Raw genomic sequence first — 10,112 nt, 5'->3', positions numbered from 1 at the left:
TAACTCTCCCCTCTCCTCCTCTTTTTCTTTTTCTTTTCTTTCATTCATTCATTCTTTCTTTCTTTCTTTCATTTTTTCTTTCTTTCTTTCTTTCTTTCTTTCTTTCTTTCTTTCTTTCTTTCTTTCTTTCTTTCATGGTTCTGGGGCCTTAATATTGAACTCTATCCCAACCCTTTGAAAATTTTTTGAGACAGGATCTTGCGAATTTTCCAGCTGAGGCCTGAGCGTGCCGTCCTCCTGCCTCAGCCTCCTCCTCCCCGGGCCCTTTCTGCCTTCTCTCTCCCTCCCTGGGAGAAGCTAACATGCTGCTGTTTATTTGCCAGGTGTCCAGAGGTCCCAGCTCCGCTGTGTCAGGCTCCTCTCTGCACACAGAGCCCTCTGAGGCTAATTCACCGGGCGCAGCTCCCGGTGCCCAGGGATGGAGCTGCGCCTCTCGGTGTCTGGGGTGCACCAAAGGGTTAAAAATAGGGCAGCCAGCAGTCCCTGGTTTCAGAGAGAAGAAAATATTTTCATTCTGCTTGATTTCTTCTTCCTTCCAGAGAGGTTTTAAGCTGTGCCAAACGTGGAGTGATAAGAACCTCTTGAGTTTTGTTTGTTTAGATCCACTCTACTTCCAACTCCGCCCCGTGTAAACTTTACTCTCCACACTGAGAATAACATAAGGGACCAAAAACATCGCCAGAGCCCAGGACACTGCGCACGCCCGCCCGCTGGCCGCTGGGCCGCCCCAGCCAACACCCCGTGCAGTTTTTCTTCCACTGCGGGGTCAGAACCAGGTTGTGTTAAGCGCTCAACTAGGAGACAAGTATTGTGGTTTCCCACCTTCCTGTCCAGCATCCAGGACGAGCTACCAAATACTATTCTGAGGGAGCCCAGAATGACCCAAATGGTTAAAAAATATCCATTTCACAGCAGTTTGTCTTTTAAACACACATAAAGATTAGATGAAATTCCAATGTGATGACAGGCAGTGCAGTCCCAGGAAGGGTTTACATCGTGTGCCACTGATTTTATAGGGCATCCCCACCCCGTGATAAGTGGAAATTCAATAAAGACTAAAGCGCATTTGCAGCCTTGGCAGTGCTGACACTTGGGCCTCACGCTCCTCTCGGGGTGGGGACTGCACCCTTCAGATTGCTCAGCAGCACCCTGGCCTCTTTCTACCAGATGCCAGTAACAGCCCCATCCCAGGTGTGACAGCCAAAAATGGCCCCAGACATTGCCACATGTCCCCTGAGGGTGCAGGCTGCCCACTGAGAACCTCTAGTCTAACCCACTGGTGATCAGCATTTAATCCCTGTAAAAAACAAACCAGGCTCTTCAGTAAAAAAGGGAAGAGACGCTGATACAGCCCGCAGTGTTGCTGTATCCCTGAAATATTCTGCTGAGGTAAAGAAGCCATGCTTCTGTTCACGTGCAGTGTCGCTCGCAGGAAATCTACAGACAGAAAGGCTGGTGTGGCCAGTGTGGCGGTGGGAATGGGGGTGCCTGAGAGTGGACGAGAGCCAGCTGGAGGGGAGTGAAAAAGTCTGGACTAGAATGGACTGGACTAGGATGCCAGACTAGGATGCCAGCCATATGACTTGGTGGATTTACTAAAAGTCATTGAAGAGCACATTTTTGATAAGTGAATTTTATGATATGCCAATAAAACATGTCACTCCATGCAATCGTACCTAGCATGAATCAGGCCCTAGGCTAGCTCTGTAAAGAGAAAATAAAAATAAAAAACAAGAAACATTAGAGGATGTATTGCAAAAAGGGAATCAAAGCAGGAGAGAAAACTAATCCCGACCATTTCCTTAATGAGAAGGTCTCCTGAGGACAGAGGGCTCACATTCCCCTCACTCCGGTCCCCGGGTGACCGTTAGAGCACTCCCACAGTGTTTTTGCTGGTCAGTCAGCTGCAGTGTCTGTTAGCACCTGACACAGCCCAACGGGCTGCCTAACCAGCTCTGGTCTGCACGCTTGCATGGAAAGCCCTGTGCATGCATGGCCACTCATGTTCAACCCGGCCAGGAGGAGGCCGGTGACCGGTATGTGTGACTTACAGTCTGCCTTTTCTGTCAGGGTATACTTTAATTCCCATCAGTGAGCTGACATGCTTAGTGTAATATGTATATAAAGAGGAAAAAGGTTAAAAACCACTCAGAATTCCCCATTGCCCACTCAAACCTCTACCAAAGCAAAATTTTTTTTCTCTCTCTCTTTTGGTGTGCTTTAAGTGACAGCTGCTGGTGTTATTCAAAGAAATGTCAGGGGACTCACTTAAGTGGGGCAGCGTGAGTCTTTGGTGACAGTATTCAGCTGCTGGCCATTTACTGTAAGAATATGTGCTCTTTGTGTAGAGACCTTGCGATTTTCAGATTTGAGACTTGCCTGGGGTGCTAGTGGTGTGCACGTGTGTGTGTGTGTGTGTGTGTGTGTGTGTGTGTGTGTGTGTGTACGTGTGCACACCCTCTTCTGGGAGCCTTCCTGCTCACATCATGTTATGGTTTCTGTTTAGATGTCCCCCCAAAGCCTGTGGTCACAGAAGCAGCTGAATCTAGCGTTTTTTAAATTGGGTCCTTGTTTAATGCTGGGATTGGTGGTGTAAGTGCTGCACCCGCCCAGGGACGGGGAGCCAGCACACGGTATTATGGAGGAAAAGAGGCGTGCTTTTCCCATTTTTACCCTTTCTCACTCTGTCGCCTGTGGCTGCCTCGATGGTTGCTCCTCAGCCACGCCACCCTGTGCTGGAGCCAGCTGAGTGTGGACCGAAACCTTCAAGAACTGTGAGTTAAACAGACCTTTCCTTCTTTCATTGTGGGCATCAGGTGTTTTGTCTCAGCAACAAGAGAAAAGTAATCAAGACACATCATAAGTAATCAAGACACATCATAACCCGCTTAGATACATGAAACCAAGTGAGGGGAAACTTAACATTTCTAGAATCTTCAGCCTGAAGAATATAAGCAACATGTGACGTGAGAAATTGGAGCTTCTTATCCCCAAATCTCAATCTGGTATTGGGTAAAGAGAGGTAATAATTCTGAATGCATTATCTTCCTTTAGCTGGAAACCATGGGACAATGAAGAGAAGAAATCGTGTTAGTGATTCCGATTCTTCCGGAGACCACACAAACAAAGATATTTTCTTCCTTCAGTGACTTCACATCTGATATGTGTTGGGGCATGGAGGTTCTGAGCAGAATTCTAGGAAGAAATGTGCCCATTTTAAGGCTTGGTAAACTGAGGACAGGTACAGCCATTCTGGCCTGTCTGAGGAAGAAGGCAGCAGAGCGACAGGAAGCCCACTCGGAACCCAGAGCACTTGAAACACCACTGAAAGGGTCAGAAATTCTGATCAGGCTCAGAGAGGAAACCGGTTGAGGGCAGGAGGTGCGTGCAGCTACCGAGGCACATCCCACCAGTGCCCGGCAAATGTCACCAGGATGTGACCAGCAGGCGCAGAAGACAACGAGCTCGAGAAGAGCTCCCGCGGCCTTCTGTGTAAGCCCTGCACTGTGGCTTCACAGTGAAGTCTGGTCCAACATGCCTCAGCCAACAACATGCTTGGAGATGAGGTCGTCACGTGAGAACAAAGGAGAGAAAGGGGCCCGACTTTAGGGAGGTCCAGTGGTCTGGACCGCCGGCAGGCACCACTGAGACCTAAAAGACTCTCAGGGACAAAGCAAACCCTTGCACCCCAGGGCACGAGGAGAAAGGCTGATTTCCATTGTTGGCTGTTTTTACTTCATGCGTTGTAGCTTTCTAACCTTTTCTTCTTTTGTTTTCCTTTTTGAGACAGAGTCTTGCTCTGCAGTTCAGGCTGGCCTTGAGCTCACTTTGTAGCCTGGGCTGGTCTTGAACTTGCAACGATCCTCCTGCCTCTGTCCCTGAGTGTACACTTAGAGGAGCTGAAGGAAGGGTGGTGCCATAAGCTTGGGAAAGCCCAGAAATGAGTGCAGGGGCCAGGCAGTGCCACCTGCTCCGTCACGCACTCTTGAAGTGGCTGCTATTGTAACTGGTTTCCAAGTCCCCCATTGCTGCTTCCCTCCTCAAAGCTACCTTCTGAAAAAGCTCAGTGCCCTCCTGAGAATATCCACCCACCCTTTCTGTCTGTCTGTCTGTCTGCCTGTCTTTGAACAAAGTTTTGGAGCAAAACATCTCTCACCTCTGGAGAAAGAGGGTCCTGACTCTGGTCTTGTGAGCCAGTCTCTTACAGTTGGTGTCTCTCCAGGAGACCAAGTGGCTGCCACTGGCCAGACCACATTTCTTTGCACACAGTTCAGCGCTCCGCCTGCCCTCCCTCAGCAGGGACAGTGGCCTGAGTCCACCTGACTGGGACCCCAGGAGTGCTTTGGGCCTCTGAAGGAGACCCACTCCCAGCAATTGTTCTGACCCAGATCACACTCCCTTCTCCCCTTGCACAGTGCTTGGGCCGCTATCCCCATCCACGCTCCAGATAGCTTTTGCTGTCACTTGGTGATTTTTGGCTCCTTTGTCTCCTGGTTCTGTCCTTGGCTCCTCCAGGAATGCCCTCCCAGAGAGACCTATGTCCCTCCTCTGGCCCTTTACTTGAGCTGCCAGCTGTATCGATGTCCCCAGAGGATTACGCATGTACCAGTTCAAGTCCAGGACCCCATAGATGACTTGAAAGTCCTCTGGCCTTTGGCCATCCCTTGGCATATCCTCCAAGAAAGCATTTTCCTGTGCAAGTGTACTTTCTGGCTCAGTTAATTGTGCATTCGCGCATGGTGCATTTCTGTTTATAAACTTCTACGTTGCTCTATTTGGCACCAACTTCATCATGGCACGGTGGTGACTTGGCTGTTGCCACACTTCTGCCTTGTCCTGGTGCCTTGGCTTTGGTCACCTGAACAGCTCTTTGGACATCTGTCTAACATGGTGGAGAGCAAAGCACTTGGACTAGGGCAGGTGCAGTGAACTGTCTCTGTGATTGAGCACTAGCTGTGGGTGCTGGTCACCTCCTAGGTATGACCTTGATTGGTGGTTGCCTCTTAGGTATAATCTTGAGTGCTGGTCACCTCCTAGATATGACCACGGGTGTGGGTCACCTGTATGACCTTGAGTGCTGGTTACCTGCTAGGTATGACCACAGGTACTGGTTACCTCCTAGGTATGACCTCGAGTGCTGGTCACCTCCCAGATATGACCACAGGTGTGAGTCACCTCCTAGGTATGACCATGGGTGCTAGTCACCTCCTAGATATGACCTCGAGTGCTGGTCACCTCCTAGGTAGGACCACTGGTGTGGGTCACCTCCTAGGTATAATTGTAGGTGTTAGTTATCTCATAGGCTTGTTGGGAAAAAAAATTATGAGAAAGCCTTCTATAAATGGGAAAGTACTCTAAAAATATTATGGAGCTGAGTAAATTAGGGTAAATTTCTGGATTCCAAGGTGGGCCTTGCTTATTTTGAAGGAAAGATACATTTTTGTATTCTCAGGAAGAAGTTATCAGACAGACTACTTGGAGAGGCTGGGCTTTTTACAGAGATCTGGGGGAATATGCTACAAACCAAAGCAGAGAGAGACAGTCAGGGAGACACTAAGAGCAGAATTCAGTGTGGGGACGTGGCCTCAAGGTGTACGCTTGCAGATGACAGCACCTGTCATTTGGTGTTAGCTCGGGCTTCTGTTTTAGGCAAAGTCCCACTCTGGCCTTGCGCGCACATGTTGGGAGCGTCTGAGCTGAGAACACTCACACCTGCGGAGCCAAGAGCATGGAGCCCCGGAGGAAGGTGCTGAGGACCCAGGGCCCCAGGGGAACAGATGTTCTAGCCCAGAAGTGTGAGAGGTGAACTCAGGAAGCAAAGAGGTGTCCTGTGCATCAACCTGTCAGATGTATAAACAGAAATGCGCTGTGGTGGCTGAGCAGCCTCTTTTCTCCCCCCCCCCCCGGAGAGAGGGATCGCCTGGCCCCAGCTCTCTGTGTGCTGTCTCTCATCTTTATTTCTCCATCCTCTCCTGTCCTTCCCCCTAGTTTATATATATTTGTACCAGGATTCAAAATCATGACCCTGGGCTTGCCAGACAGGTGTGTGCTGCTGAGATACATCCCTGGCCATGTTGTATTCTTGATTCCTGTATTTACTTTCTTTTGTGAATTTGGGTTAAAGAATGTCTTAATGGTTATAAGCTTGTTAAGATGATCATGGAGGACTTGGCTTGGAGCACTGTTTTAAATCAAGTTCCAAGCAGAGAAAAGATGGTGGAACAACAGCCAGCCTAACAGAGTTTATGCCCGCTAGTTTTGCTCAATTAGATGAGGAGCAGTGATGGGCTGATAAAGACCTTCCCCCACTAGATGAGTGTTTCACCATGAATTCCATTTCGTAGCATCTGATAACCTTAACTGTGCCACTGCAGGCCGTGATGGGTGGGCAGAGAGATGAAGGACCAACCCCTGCTGCATCCTGTGTGCCGCAGTGCAAACTCCCTGGCAAGCCTTTAAACTGCCAGCCTGCCTGCACCATGGCACTCTTGAGGCTGTGGGATCTGAAATAGCCCAAATCAGAGGGAAAACAAAAGAAGGCAACCATGGATACAGAGATGGCGACTGTTGCGTTCCCGCTGGGAGGATGTCAGAGGTGGACCCCATTCCTGGTGGCGAGGCAGGAGCCTTAGGTGGAAGCAGTGAACAGGAGTCCTGGGTGCTGGGCTTTTTCTTCTGTAAGACTGACAGTGGCCCAGCCTGTGTGAGTGCTGCCTTCCAAATATTCTGTAAAACTTTTCATTAAAGTTTTGTTTGTTTCCCTTAAGACTCCTTATGCCCCCGTAGTAGTTGAATATGCTCACCATACACTCAACATTCAACTACAAAAACAAAAGGAGGAATCCTTTACTACAAAATTTATACCTTATAGTAGACTTCTCTTGGCAGTAGATACTATTAACTTTTTTTTTTTTTTCGTTTTTATCGGTACCAGGGATCGAACTCACGACTTCCTGCTTGCAAGGCAGGCACTTATGCCGCTGAGCTAAATCCCCAGCCCCGATACTATTAACTTTTAAAATTTTAAAATCCTACTAGGGATGGGACCAGAGCAGCAGAAAGACAATTCAATCAGGTAAAAGAAAAGAAGCTAGGAAGGGCCCTTTGGAAAGATCTTCATACTGGACAATGAAAGGGACCCAGCCCAGCGTTAATTTGAGGTCAAGGCTATACTTGTGTTTTTCCAGAGAATGCTGAACGGCCTATCTTGGTGCCAGAGTGTGCTGTCGGCTGTGTCATGGACTCAGACCCGGAGGAGTTGACTCCACCTTTCAGGAGGCTGAAGTGAAGAACAGTGGTTTGAGGATGAGTGACAGAGAGGAGGGGAGGGGTTATGTGAGCCAGGGGAGCTGAGCAGACCAGGTAGTCAGTGATGTGCAGGGAGAAAGATGTGCAGAAGACCAGTCTGCATGACTCAATTAGGGTGGCATTTGAATGGTTTCAGGGGGCTGTTGCTTCAGTTTCTGAAGTGTAAACTTTTGTGCTCTGGGACGTCTCTTATTTTGTGGCTCAAATCCAGTTGACATTTCTGGAGCTTTTTGGCTCTGCCAACCCACTGTGCTCAACCATTTATAGGGAACACAGTGCAAGGAAACAGGAAGCTGTCGGCTGGCCTCAAGGATTAAATATCAGCACCTCAGCCAGCCTTATTTTCATTGCTCAGAGCCAACCAAAGGGAGAAGGAAATAGCACAGCCAGTCCTGTACATATCAGTGCATGGAGACAGGGTTTGGTTTAACTAATGCTGAAGCAATTGTTCTGCATTCAAGCGGAGTTGTCAGGAAGTCATTCACAATCAACAATGTGCAGTGTGCCTGGGAGTCACCAGAAAGAAAAATCTCCCAAACTTTCACAGACAGCAACTTGATCAGGAACCAGATGGCTGATGCTGACAGACGTACTAGGAGGTGCTGTGCATGGTTCCAAGGTAATACCTGAGGAGACTTAAGTGATCTTGATAGCAAGAAGTTAATTTTAATTAATACAGGTCCCACTTCAAGTTGGTTTTAAGCATCCAATAGAAAGATATAATCACAAGAAAGAAAGTCATTTGCAGAATCCTCCAAACCCAGTTCCTCCAACTTCATTTAAACATCTATTGAGTGCCACCATGCAAATAGAAAACGGGAGGTGTTGGGAGCAGCTGAGGGAGAGGAGCTGAGCGCTTGGAGCACCCTGAGGAATGCCCTGAAGGCATGGAGCACCCCAGGGGGACAGGTGTTCCAGCCCAAGAACACGGGGCCTGAGAGGCGAGCTAGTTAGGCAAAGAGGTGTCCGCGGTGCCTGCCACAATGTGTAAATGTGTAAATAAAAACCCACTGAGGTGGCTGAGCAGTTCCTTCCTTTCCATCTAGAGAGAGGGTGCCACCTGAGCTCGGCTTTCTGTGTACCATCTCTTATCTTTTTCTCCATCCCCTGCAGTCTTTTCCCCTGGGAACTTAGATTTTTTTTTGCTATCAGGAATCAAATCCAGGGTCTTTTGCTTGCCAGGGAGGTGCTGTGCCACTGAGATGCACTCCCAACTCCTCCCTCTGGGAACTTTGAGAGCTGCACTGGATGTGACAACCCAAAATTTGAAGTTTTGTGTCTTGTCGGAGCCGTTGAAGCTGAATACATGTGCAGGGCAGTGGTGTGGCCCAGGTGTGGCTGAACTGAGAACAAGGGAACACTGCAGGGGCAAGACAGGCCACACCTGAGGCCACCTAGAGACTTCCTGGATAATTTTCCTCAATTAGCATTGTCTGTTGCTCTGAGGGGTCCTTGAACCCCTCCCAAGACTCTGCCCAGGTTTCCTGGGTTTTCTACTCAACTCCTTGCTTGTTCTGATTAAATATGGCTGCCCAGGGTCAGTTGGCTGGCTGGCTGCAGAGTTAGGAGTTCTGCTGAGGGTTCCAGTCCTGCAGGCCTAGAGGTCATGCCGCTCATCCCATTCCTCTGGGTCTTTGCTGTGCACCTGTTTGGGGATTGGAGATCTAGGCACAGGCCCCCAATAGTCTCTAAAGGAAAAGTTGCTTTAACGGGGCAGCTGGTGTGGGAAAAGTGTTCAGAGTCGGTTTGCAGTAAGGTATCAGCGTCCAGCTCTTCTGAGAAATAGGCGTGCACCTGCGCAAAGCCATGAAGGAAACGGGTGAAGTTATCAGGGAGCAGTCTGTGGATGTGAGTGCAGGGTGACAAGGGCAAAGCCAGCACTACAGTAAAACAGAGAACAGTTTAAAAACCCAAGCCAGAGGAGAGGGGAAGACTGTGGGCGGCTCTTGGGGGCCTGGAAGCTACTCAGAGACAAAGCCCCGGGAGCTGGCCTCCATCTACTGTGCCCCTCACAGCCCGACCCTCCCAGCTGGGTATGGGACCCTTCTGTTGCACGGCCGCCGGTCGATCCCTTTGACAGATGGAAACACAGAAGGAAATGAAGATATCACTGTGATATTTTTCAGCTCAAGAAAGCAAAGTAAAACAAAGTTAGGGTGCTAGTGGAGGCTCTTCATGAAAAGACCACTTAAGATTTAATTTGCAAATTTTAAACAATAATAGTTCATATCTTTGGGGTATGGTATGATATTGTAATGCAAACACACAGCCTGTCACTGAGTAAATAGAATAACTAGCACTTTGATCTGCTTGAGAATTTATCATTTTTTCTTTTGGGAACCTTCAAACGCCTCTCTTCTAGTTCTTCATGAACCACCACGCAGTACAGCTGGAAGCTGGGATCCCTTGTGGTGAGGGAACACTGGAGCTCCTCCTCCTGTTCCACCCAATTCGCACTTGATCTCAGCTGGAAGGCAGATAGGGATCCCACTGCACTCACATTCGCTGTTCAGCTTCCCTCTCTTCTTCTCTCTCCTGTCCATCTTCCGTGACCACTAATCTTCTGTCAACTTCTGTAAGAATACCTTTCTTTAGGTGTTGGCTTTTGCACATGAGTAAGAACACGGAATGTTTATTTTTCTGTGCCTGGCATCTTTCACTTAATGTGATGTCCTCTCGTCCCAGCCAAGAATTGTTTTTAAAGAAAGGCAGAAAACTGCTGTCAGCAGGCAGGGCAGCCTGTGACGCTCTCGGTGGGCCTGGCCTGGCCCTGCCCTGTGCTCAGAGCTCTGCGACACACAGTG

Source organism: Cavia porcellus, unplaced genomic scaffold (genome assembly GCF_034190915.1).
Source record: "Cavia porcellus strain 051 isolate PalLab524CR breed Dunkin Hartley unplaced genomic scaffold, mCavPor4.1 scaffold_13, whole genome shotgun sequence".
Classification (NCBI taxonomy): domain Eukaryota; kingdom Metazoa; phylum Chordata; class Mammalia; order Rodentia; family Caviidae; genus Cavia; species Cavia porcellus.
This window is presented reverse-complemented; position numbering follows the sequence as displayed.